At 38.7% G+C, this 12,438-nt stretch overlaps 2 protein-coding genes across 2 annotated transcripts in view; both read left to right on the top strand.

Moving 5' to 3' along the window:
- The window catches only part of LOC133544544 (microtubule-associated protein 2-like), a 145,108-nt gene extending 144,893 nt beyond the window's left edge, over nt 1-215 (top strand). The window contains exon 21 of the mRNA XM_061890001.1: nt 1-215. This exon is cut by the window's left edge and continues 1,140 nt beyond it. The gene's annotated coding sequence lies outside the window, so the exon portion shown is untranslated.
- A 1,383-nt stretch (nt 216-1,598) lies between these two features.
- LOC133544129 (protein unc-80 homolog) overlaps nt 1,599-12,438 on the top strand; it is a 93,664-nt gene continuing 82,824 nt past the window's right edge. Inside the window, exons 1-2 of the mRNA XM_061889204.1 lie at nt 1,599-1,676; nt 12,250-12,314. The gene's annotated coding sequence lies outside the window, so the exon portion shown is untranslated. The remainder of the gene's footprint in view (nt 1,677-12,249; nt 12,315-12,438) is intronic.

A 12,438-nucleotide genomic window follows, 5' to 3' on the forward strand; every position in this document is an offset into this window, starting at 1 on the left:
AAAGTAAAGCAGTCTGGTTGTTTTGCAGGAAAGAGTGTTAGGATGCATTCATACTGTTCTTGTTGTGAATGTCTGATGTTTGTTACTTCCCTTTCAATCGCTATGTACGCCTGTGTAAGTGTATTTAAAAAAATGAAAATACAAAAAAATGTTTGCAATGTTCTGATGGGCAAATGCTCACATGAAAAACAATAAAATAAAGAACATGAAAAATGTTTGCAGTTCATCTTATCATCCGTTCAATCATCCATCTTCTTCCGCTTATCCGAGGTCGGGTCGCGGGGGCAGCAGCCTAAGCAGGGAAGCCCAGACTTCCCTCTCCCCAGCCATTTCGTCCACCTCCTCCCGGGCGATCCCGGGGCATTCCCAAGCCAGTCTTCCCAACGTGTCCTGGGTCTTCCCCATGGCCTCCTACTGGTCGGATGTGCCCTAAACACCTCCCTAGGGAAGCATTCGGGTGGCATCCTGACCAGACGCTCGAACCACCTCATCTGGCTTATTTTTGTTTAATAGATAGATCAGGGGTCGGGAACCTTTTTTGCTGAGAGAGCCGTGAAAGCCAAATATTTCAAAATGTATTTCCGTGAGAGCCATATAATATTTTTTTTAACACTGAATACAACTAAATGTGTGCGTTTTTAAGTAATTATAAGTATAATAGGTCTCTTTTTCTTTTTAATAACATTGTTATTCTAAAGTTAACCAATAATAAATATCATACTTCTTACCATTAATGCGACATCTTGGACAGGTGTGATAAAAAAACGGATGGTTGGATTAAAATGCATGAGAATGTTTTATAATTTGAACTTTATTTTTAACAATGTGATTACCAGCGGAATTATTAATTACTTATCGTGTTAAGCAATGGCAGCTAAGATTTATCTGAGAGCCAGATCTGGCTCTAGAGCCATAGGTTCCCTACCCCTGAGATGGATAGTACTTTATTGATTCCTCTATTAAACAAAAATTATTGATACAACTTAAAAATAAATCATGAATGAAAAGGAGCAGAATGAAGTATAATTCTTTGTGTATCAGCTTCACACCCTGATGCAAAGGAAAGTTAAACATTTTTAATCATATTAAATGAATAATGTTTGAGCGAATTAAATAAAAATGGAAATCATCAACAATCATAATACATAATCATTGTTGTGATTATATTATTAGTGATCTCCTCCCCTTTTCTTTAAAACCTAGTGACGCTTCCATTTCTAACTTTAATCAAGGGTCTTTGAATGCACCACAGTTCAGGGTAATGCCATGCAAAAGTGAAACGTGCACATACATTTCTCCTATTTTGAATCACCTCTCATTGTTCCAAACAGTTTTGCTGCAAGTAAATACTTAAAGGTGAGCTTTGGTGACGTTATGGCGTCCGTTTGGAGTGATTTGTTTGAAGTCAGCTTGGCTGCTATACAGGTGGAACGAACCTGTATAGTGCTAGTTATGGGTGGGGTTTCCTGTTATTAGAGTCACTTCCTGTCCCGGTGCTTTTGTTTTGTCAGTGTTTCCTGTTTGGTGCCTGTGTTTTACAGCACCTTTACTTTCTGTTCCATGTCCTGTCAGCACACCTGTTCCTTGTTTAATTAGTTCTCGTTAGCTCCACCTGGGTCCTCCTTCAGCGTTGGATCGGTCTTGCTCTTCCTTTCGAGACCGACGCCTCTTTGTAGGTAATAAATTGCGTTTTGTTTGCATTCCGACTGCCGTTCTCTGACGTCTCTTTGTAGGTAAAAAATTACAGTTTACTTGCATTTCGCCTGCCGTTTTCCGCATCTTGAGGTCACGCCGGAGCAACGCTCACCGACCTTGAAACATTTGGCATTTTTAATAGTGGGTTGTAGTCTCAGACATTCGTAATTTAATTTAATTTGAGCAACCTTTTTAATTAGCTTAAGCAGCTGTAACAATCGTAAAATAACATTTTGGCCCTATTGTGTGAATGTTGTCCGTCTTTCTGTGTTGGCCCTGTGATGAGGTGGCGACTTGTCCAGGGTGTACGCAGCCTTCCGCCTGATTGTAGCTGAGATAGGCTCCAGCGACCCTGAAAGGGATAAGCGGTAAAAAAATGGATGGATGGAAGGATGGATGTCATTTTACTTGCATATTTAAAAGCAGGGGCGTCCCTAGTTTTTAAGGACAGTGGGGGCTTAGCCCCCAGGAGATGAACAGGATGTGAGCGAACGTAGCGCACGAGTACAAAACTTCACAAACTGCTAACACAGACTTAGAAATTATTCTTTGTTATTATGAAATTATATATGGAAGTCTGAATAGAATTGAGAAATGTTTATGTACACCAGGGGTGTCAAATTTAAATAGAGTGGGCCAAAATTAAAAACTGAACAAAGCCGCGGGCCAAGGTTGAACAAATTAACCTTTTAATAGGGACCCAAACAAGTTTTGCAATGAATATTGAACAAGCAAGGCTTAAATAGGGCAGCACTGTGAAACAGGGGTTAGTGTGTCTGCCTCACAATACGGGCTCAGGATCTTTCTGTGTGGAGTTAGCTTGTTCTCCCCGTGACTGCGTGGGTTCCCTCCGGGTACTCCGGCTTCCTCCCATGGAACAGGCAAAGCTTATATAACATAATAGTGCAAAATCAACTTTCAAAAAACAAACGAAAAAACATCAGTGGTATATTAAATCCAATTTAATTAAAAAAATAAATGTCTCTTTTCTATTTGCAGCCTTCTGAGGTAAATATCAACATTAACTTTTTCCACAGGCTAATAATTTCGAAAATAAAATAAAAATGAGGTGGGCGGGGTTTGGTGGTAGCGAGGGGTGTATATTGAAGCGTTCCGGAAGAGTTAGTGCTGCAAGGGGTTCTGGGTATTTGTTCTGTTGTGTTTATGTTGTGTTACGGTGCGGGTGTTCTCCCGAAATGTGTTGTGTCATTCTTGTTTGGTGTGGGTTCACAGTGTGACGCATATTTGTAACAATGTTAAAGTTGTTTATACAGGTCACCCTCAGTGTGACCTGTATGGCTGTTGATCAAGTATGCGTGTAATTCGCATATGTGTGTGTGGAAGCTGCATATATTATGTGACTTTCCCAGTACGCTGTTTATATGGAGGAAAAGAGGTTGTGACGAAGACGCTAAAGGCAGTGCCTTTAAGGCACGCCCCCAATATTGTTGTCCGGGTGGAAATCAGGAGAATGGTTGCTCAGGGAGATTTTCGGGAAGGGCACTAAACTTCGGGAGTCTCCCGGGAAAATCGGGAGGGTTGGCAAGTAGGAGTATTAGCGGTGATTTTGGTGTTACCGGGGGGCCAGCTCTAATGTTAATTTGATATTGGCTCAAGGGCCAAATGAAATTAAACGGCGGGACAAATTTGGCCCGCGGGCCAGAGTTTGACACCCATGATGTATACTGTGAGAAAGACTTAGCCTGTCTGCTGATCTGAAAAAGAGCCAAAGCTCTCAAAGAGCTGAGGGACCATCTTCAAAGTGCAATGCTGAAACAAATAATGCAAACAATAAAATTTAACTTCCAGGGCTTGATAATAATGATGTCCCGTCGTCCCGGGGACAGTAAAAAAATTCACGGGACGATGGCTTTTAACCATTTTTTCTCTTTATGTATTTATTTATTTTAAATTTTATATTAAATGTCTTGGATTTTCCTCCCCCTGAAAATCTTATGAAATGTTTAACAAGCCATCCTATAATAATACAACAGCTATTAACGTAACAATAGGCTAATGTACACTACTTTATATAGATTCTACAAGAAACACAGAACTTAAAAACTAAATTATTTAAAATTGCAGACACAAGGTTTTGTGCAGCTTGACCACAGAGTTGAGAAGGAGCAAAGATATTCAATATTTGTATGTGAAAATCACAAACAAATCTTCTGGAGGAGGATGACGCCCCTACAAGTATTTGGTTTACAAACTTTCAGCCCCACCTAAAACAAAATTCACCAGCCACCACTGATTATGATGCATTTTCATTTTAGGCAAAACGTAAGACAATACTCTCTTAACAGTATAATTGTAAACAGGAATAAGTCTTCAAGTAATAATATTCAAATACTAACTTTGTTGGGTAAAACAGACTTTGGTTTTATTCTGAATCCAGTGAAACAGATTGGTGGTTTTAGCAGATTATAAAGACTTTCAGGTGTTCTTATATGTTTAAGTATTTGGCAGACACTTTTATCCAAAGTAACATACATTAAAAATACATATAAAACAATCACCGTAAACATGATCATTTACAGGAAGAATGTAATAGAAAATATCAATACAAAGTGTCAAGACAGAATAAACTCTCTGCTGTTGCAGTCTATTGGTCCGTAAGATATCTAGATATCTACTATATTCATACATTGTTTACGTAGGATATACACATCTATATATAACCTCATCATATTGTTTCTTCAATTTAAAAATAGCTGACCGTTTTTTTTCCCCCCTTCTCTGGGATTATTTTTCCCAGTTTTGATCTCGGAGGTCTGGTCACTTATAGCATGTAAGAATATTCTATTACTGTTAAGCAAACTATGAAAACGCCAAAACATGTGTCCTCTATCATAGTTACATGTATGACAAATAACCGCGTGAAAATCAGTGGTATTCATTGAGATAAAATGCGCTGACAGTTAATTGCTCCTGCCAAATGAATTGCACTGAGTGGAGATGGCGACTTGTCCAGGGTGTACACCGCCTTCCGCCTGAATGCAGCTGAGATAGGCTCCAGCACCCCCCGCGACCTCGAAAGGGACAAGCGGTAGAAAATGGATGCATGGATGGAGTGGATCACCACTCCAATATGGCGGCCGCGCGTCTCGTCTCATCAGCACCAGTAGGCAGTAGCGCTCCTTACGCTATGAAGTGAGGGGAAACTGAGTGAATAATGACAGGTTATATAATTGTTTATTTTAAAGTCTTATTCGGGCCACTTTAAAATGAATATTTCGGCATGTATTTGTAAAAAAAAAAAAAAGAAAATAAATATAAATAAAGTATAATTATTTAGGGGGGTTTAAGAATATTTTAGGGGGGCTTAAGCCCCCCTAAAATAGGCCTAGTGACGCCCTGCTCAAAAGCATTCTTCAAACTGAACAAAAACCCAGGATCCTCAGTGTTTAGGCCAGTGGTTCTTAACCTTGTTGGAGGTACCGAACTCCACCAGTTCCACATGCACATTCACCGAACCCTTCTTCAGTAAAAAATATTTTATTTTTTTTCTAAATTCAAGACAAAGGTTGTTTTTGTTTTGTTTTACTGGTGCGTGCATGAACATCACCTTGTTGAAAGAACGAAACCCAACACACTGCTTGAACTCAAAACAAACACTCACTAGCATTTCAGATGGAAAATTAGAGGGAACATAGTTTGGTGGTATCCATAATACGCCGATAGGGAGAAGTTTTTTTTTTTTACACGATGGGTCGGGTGTGTCTTGACCTCCGCAATGGAGGCTCTGCCCAACCCCTGAGGCCGACTCACTGAACCCTTAGTGTTCGATCGAACCCAGATTTAGAACCACTGGTTTAGGCTCTACAACATCCCCACCTTTTCCTTCACTTTGACGTCCCGGAATATCAATATGATATCAACGAAAAAACACACAGCCTCGCCCGACAGAAAAAACATTGTTCCGGGCCCCACAATCTGCAGGGGTGCCCCATGTTATATACAGTGTCAAATACAGTTGTCCCTTCCACATTACACTTCAATTATTGCTACTTCATCATTTCGCATATCTATTTTTGTGTTTTAAAGCATGTTCCACATGTTTGCTGTAAATTAAGCATTTTCCGGCAAAATGATTACTAAATGAACTAAAAATATCAATACTACAGAAGATGAGCCACAAGATTAGACCGAAGCAATCGCAGCGCAAAGTTCAGTATCATGGCCACTGATTGGCTCAGCCTCAGAAAGCTTTACTATATGGGATTAAAAAGTGATTAAGGTGATTAAAGGGTGTTATTTCATGTTTAGATGGCTCCCATAAAATGATATACATATATAAAAATGTAACGTTTTTTTATGGGCTAGCTATGAAAATATTTGATTTATAATTAATAATTCCTCATTTCCAGATTCTGTCCGGAACCAATTAAGAGCGATAAACGAGGAATTTATGTAAATAAATGACGAGGCATTTTATATGAAATTCAACCTCAAGTGTATTCTTCAACCCAGGGGTCGGCAATCCTAGTGGCTCTCTGGAGCTTTTTCAAAAATGTATGGAAAATTGAAAAAAAAATATTTTTTTTGTTTTAATATGGTTTTTGCAGGAGGAAAAACATGACACAAACCTCCCTAATTGTTATAAAGCACACTGTTTACATTAAACATGCTTCACTGATTCGAGTATTTGGTGAGCACCGTTTTGTCCTACTAATTTTGGCGGTCCTTGAATGCATCGTGGTTTGTTTACATGTACAACTTTCTCTGACTTTCTAGGATGTGTTTTATGCCACTTCTTTTTCGGTCTCATTTTGTCCACCAAACTTTTAACGTTGTGCGTGAATGCACAAAGGTGAGTTTTGTTGATGTTACTGTCTTGTGTGGAATGCTAATCAGACATATTTGGTGACTGCATGACTGCAAGCTAATCGATGCTAACATGCTATCTAGGCTAGCTATATGTACATATTGCATCATTATGCCTCATTTGTAGCTATATTTGAGCTCATTTAGTTTCATTTAAGTCCTCTTAATTCAATTTATATCTCATGACACACTATCTGTATTTAATATGGCTTTTAATTTTTTGCGGCTCCAGACATATTTTTTTATAATTTTTGGTCCAATATGGCTCTTTCAACATTTTGGGTTGCCGACCCCTGCTATAGCCGCTTCCTGCTCTGTCACGCAGAGTAACATAATGGGAAATGTCTCCCTGTGACAGGATGGCTTCTGTGGCACATTGCATCGATCATTCTTAAGTAAGGCATTGATTAAGTTAGTTTTAATGATGTTAATTTTGGGGGGGGGCTGTCAAAATTAGCAAAGTAACTCATGTGATTAATCACAAAAAAATATCGCATTAATCATGTATACAAAAAGTACAAAGCTTTTTGTTTACTTTAACCGCTGTACAGTAAGGAAGGGATTCATATGATTCCATTCCTGGGCGGATCTTGTGTGTGAGGAACAGGGGGTGTTAATCATTTTGCAATGCAGTCTGCTGAAAATGATGGAAAGCGCCAAGGTAGCAACTCACGCTGTGGTCAAAGTTGGAATTGCCACAAAACACGGAAGTCCGGCCTTCTCTGCTCAGGCTGTTGCACTTGGGGGGGGTCCAACCCTGGATAAGTGGAAGAAGATGGATGGGTGTCAAAGTTAAAGTGGATAGTGTACGCCCCAATTTCTTCACGTTTATTGCGTTAGGTAAACTGCAACGAATGGGGCCATGTGGAGCCCTTGCCTATTGTACAGTCAGATCAGATCAATGCATACTGTACTTCTGTACAAAAATGACTGACTGACTGGTGTGCTCTATGGCAAATTTCACCTGAATTGCAGCCTGAAAAAACTGTTACCAGGTTTCCCAGCATGCACAAGACATTAAAACAACGTTGAGAACTTGTTATATTAGGTCCTGACGTTGAGCAACTCAAACCTTAACATTGGAACAACATGCTTTTTGATGACATTCCATTCAATGATTGGTTCTGATGTTGATTTGACCATTTAATTTTGGCCATTCCCCAACCAATAATCTACAACACAAATACAACGTTGAAACAACATGGTTTTTGACGTTTATTTGATGTTAGGTTGTGATGTTCAGTTGACCACTAAAATTTGGTCATTTTTCCAACCAACGACGTGGATCCAGCGTTGGACATCAACGTTGTAACCAATTTACAAATACAACTATTTTACAACAGTGTTTCACAGTCAATTTTAAAAGACACGTACGTATAATCAATGTCTTGTGCCTGCTGGGTTTGTGCAAATTAATGACCCACACCAGTGGTGTCAAACGTAAGGCTTGCGGGCCGGTTCAGGGCCGCAAACTGATTTTATCTGGCTCTGACATACACAAACGTTTAGAATTGTTCCAATAGAGTTCCATTTGTGTACGAATAGTCTTTTCTTAAAATCATTTGTATTACGCAAGCAAGTAATCCCAATTCCAAAATGCGATTAATCTGATTTTTTTTTTTTTTTTTAAATAACCATTGGACAGCCCTAAGATTTGTTTTGCACAAAAAATATATCATTTATTTATCACTCAAATGAAAAGATTGATTAAAATCATGCGATGTGAATAAAATAGTGTACAAATGTGTAATGGGGGGGCTTAAAATAAAATGTCAAACAACAAAACTAAAACAGTTGGACAAAAACATTTTGCAGCACAAATGTAGCACAAACAATTGGAGCAGTTTTAGGGAGATTTTGACAAGGTGGGGGGCAGGTTATGAATAATTAAACATTAAAAACATCAAAACTATAATAGTTGGAAAAAAACATTTTGCAGTACAAATGTAGCACAAACAATTGGGACAAGTTTGGGGAGATTTTGACAAGGTGGAGGGCGGGTTATGAATAATTATACGTTAACATAGAAATAGTTAGACAAAAACATTTTGCAGCACAAATGATTGGAACACATTTAGGGAGATTTTGACAAGGTGGGGGGCGGGTTATAATTATACGTCGACAACATAAAAACTAATAGTTGGACAAAAACATTTTGAAGCACAAATGTAGCACAAACGACTGGGACAAGTTTGAGGAGATTTTCACAAAGTGGGAGGCGGGTTATGAATAATTATACGTCGACAACATAAAAACTGTAATAGTTGGACATAAACATTTTGTAGTTTAAAATTGTTCTAACGAGGTATGAACGACTGCACTTTAATACATTCATAAATGTTCAATAAACAGCAGACACAGGTTGATTCAGTTCAAAGTTATACATAGCTTTCATTACTCTAAGGTTATGTTACACTAATTATATCCTGCTGTGTCCCCAACCTGTGACAAATGTAAAGTAGATAATGGTACGTTTTTGCATTTATTTTGGAACTGTTCAGTCATCGGTACATTTTGGTCAAGGGTTTTCTCTTTTTTTTTTTTCTCCTGAAGTTTTCCAAAGCCCATTCTTACCTGACGGAGACTTAGCCCTGTTTGGATGTTCAGTGGACTCAGTAACTCTTCCCCTTTACACCCAATCTGCACTCTTATTGGGTACAGTGCTGGCCAAAAAAACTCATACTGGCAGAATGGAAGACACCAACTCCTCCAGCCTTTCAAAATTGGCTGCATGAACTTGTTTCCGTTATACATATGGAGAAACTGTGATACAGCGGACAATCCACTCAAAGAAAATGGGAGGACTCCTGGGGCCCTGTGATGAAATATATTGACTGCAAAATTCAATAGACTGATTTGGTCAGGTGGTTAATGTATGAGTTATCTTTTTTTGTTGTTGTAATTTTAATTTCTTTTAATTTTGGATTTTCTTCATGTAAGCTTTTCTCAATGGATGTGTGAATGTGTGGGGGAGAGGGGGGGATTGTTTTGTTTTTGTTTGGTTTTATTTGCTTTGTCTTGTACGGAGCCCCTAAAAGGACATGAAGGGGAAAAAAATGTTTTGCGAGATCTCGCAATACTTTTTGCGACAACTCGCAAAAGGTATTTTTCCTATGTCAGTGAACCGGAAGTGAAACAGACACAGCGATGGCGGAGCCTACCCATCATCCGTGGGAGAAGTTTATTGATTTCTATTTTAGTATTGGCCTAACATATAAAGACATCAAATCCGTTCTTGCACGTAGACATGGCTTTGACATAAGTGAGAGACATCTGAAAATAATTCTAATTGCGCAGGGGCTTTCTGGTCGTAGCACAGATGATGGGTAGGCTTCCGCATGCTCCCGCTCCTCCATCGCTGTGTCTGTTTCACATCCGGTTCACTGACATAGGGAAAAACCTTTAGCGAGATTTCTCAAAAAGTATTGCGAGAGCTCGCGAAAGGAGTCGCGAGTGCTCGAAAAGGTATGGCTAGATCTCCATGTTCCTTTAGGGCAGGGATCACCAACCTTTTTGAAACCAAGAGCTAATTATTGGGTACTGATTAATGCGAAGGGCTACCATTTTGATACACACTTAAATAAATTGCCAGAAATAGCCAATTTGCTCAATTTACCTTTAACTCAATGTTATTATTAATAATTAACGATATTTATCTTTGTGGAAACACTGATCATCTCAATGATTTCTCACAATAAATATATATTTTTGATGACATGTTTTAAATGGGGGCTTCACGGTGGCAGAGGGGTTAGTGCGTCTGCCTCACAATACGAAGGTCCTGCAGTCCTGGGTTCAAATCCAGGCTCGGGATCTTTCTGTGTGGAGTTTGCATGTTCTCCCCGTGAATGCGTGGGTTCCCTCCGGGTACTCCGGCTTCCTCCCACTTCCAAAGACATGCACCTGGGGATAGGTTGATTGGCAACACTAAATTGGCCCTAGTGTGTGAATGTGAGTGTGAATGTTGTCTGTCTATCTGTGTTGGCCCTGCGATGAGGTGGCGACTTGTCCAGGGTGTACCCCGCCTTCCGCCCGATTGTAGCTGAGATAGGCGCCAGCGCCCCCCGCGACCCCGAAAGGGAATAAGCGGTAGAAAATGGATGGATGGATGGATGTTTTAAATGGGTTAAAATCCAATCTGCAGTTTGTTAGAATATATAACAAATTGGACCAAGCTGTATTTCTATCAAAGACCAATAATTTTTTCTTCTGCACTGTAAATTCTAACTAGTTAACTTTACTTAAAAGAATCTAGGAAACCGATTACCTTGAGAAACACAAGTAAAAGAACTTAATTGCATCAAGTGGTTTGAAATTATTGTAGCAAAGTTGTGAGCACTTAATACACCTAAGTATAGATTACTTCAAACAAGTTGTTAAAACTTAACTATTTTGAGTCACATGAACTTAATGTTTTACCAACTAAGTAGGCTTTACTTAACATTATAAATACACTATACTATGGATATCCAAGTGTAATCAACTTGATGAACTCAATAAAGATAAGTTATAAGTATTACACGTAATGTGCCAAAATAAGTGAGCAATACTTGATATACCTTAGTTCAGCATACTTAAGAAGTCACAAAAATGTCATTATGGAAACCGTAATTTATCTTTGTAAATAACATCACAGGCCGAAAACGGCAATATGGAACAACAATATGACAATTTTGAGACCCTGTGTCACAAAACCACATGTTTAGCACTAAACATCACATATTGTACTGTACGTTGTGTATGCTCATTTTCAAGAGCTTTACCCCAAACAAAACAAACAGTACATACTGAGAGGGATCGGTATTTGAACCAAAAGTTTTCTTTCTTTGAAAATACAAGAGGAGACCTCTGCAGCTCAACAAAAGTATTTCACAGTTTCGTAATCAAAACATAAACATTAGTTAAAAAAATAATATTCAATATTCAAAACGGTAAATAAAAGTGCATGGCAAAAAAGTACATAGCATATTCAAAAGTATATAATATTCAAGAGTTTGATTGTTGAGCCCCATCATGCTCACACATGTAGCCAGCCAGTATATAGTAGCTATCCCTAGCCACTTCACCTACCTCAAAAGAGCATTTTTTAATGTTTGAATTTTTGGGCTGAGCTTTTTTTGTCCGAGGTTCAACAAGATTTTCTGGATGAACTCAAATGTGTTCTTCATACCTTTGGGGTAATCCAGATGAAGTGCATATATTAGTCCGAACAAAAGACAAAGCGCTTGAGAGGTTGAGGGAAGGTTATCCATGACAATAGTTCCTTCAAGGATAATTGCAATGCTGTTAATCTCTGGAGGCTTGTCCTCACTCACGACTCGAAGAACCCCAACAGGCACCTGGGTGAAGTCCCTTTCAGTGTCCGAATCCTGCATTCAAAATAATAAAACATAATTAACCCTCAGGGATCCCTTCAGTAAACTCCCTTTCGTACTCCCTGGGAGATTTAGGTCCTCTGCATTAAAACTGCTGTAAAAATGTCATGCAAATTTGTTTGCACAAGTCCCATTTTTTTTTTTATTAAAAAATAAAATAAAATAAAAATTACTAACAACATTGATTTTCATGCATTGTTATTTTTTTTGCAGTCAGATTTAGTATTTTTTGTTTGACATCAGACCTAAACAATAATGCTTGTTTCTGAAATCTGAGAACACAATTCAATTTCTGATGTCCTAAGATGTACACTGTACAATCACATGTTCATCATTATGAATGTACTTACAGAGCAGCTGAGGAAGAATTCACTGGAATCATCCCCAAGATGCAGGGGCAGACAATGCAGGACAGCAGTGCGTGTTGTGGTGATGTCATTTGTCTGATTGGAAGATGACAAAAAACAAGGATATTAGGAATTGTGGTATTATTATAGAATTACTGGTACTGTAGTAGTCACTGCAAAGTAGTAGAAGGAGC

This window comes from Nerophis ophidion, linkage group LG27, assembly GCF_033978795.1.
Source record: "Nerophis ophidion isolate RoL-2023_Sa linkage group LG27, RoL_Noph_v1.0, whole genome shotgun sequence".
Classification (NCBI taxonomy): domain Eukaryota; kingdom Metazoa; phylum Chordata; class Actinopteri; order Syngnathiformes; family Syngnathidae; genus Nerophis; species Nerophis ophidion.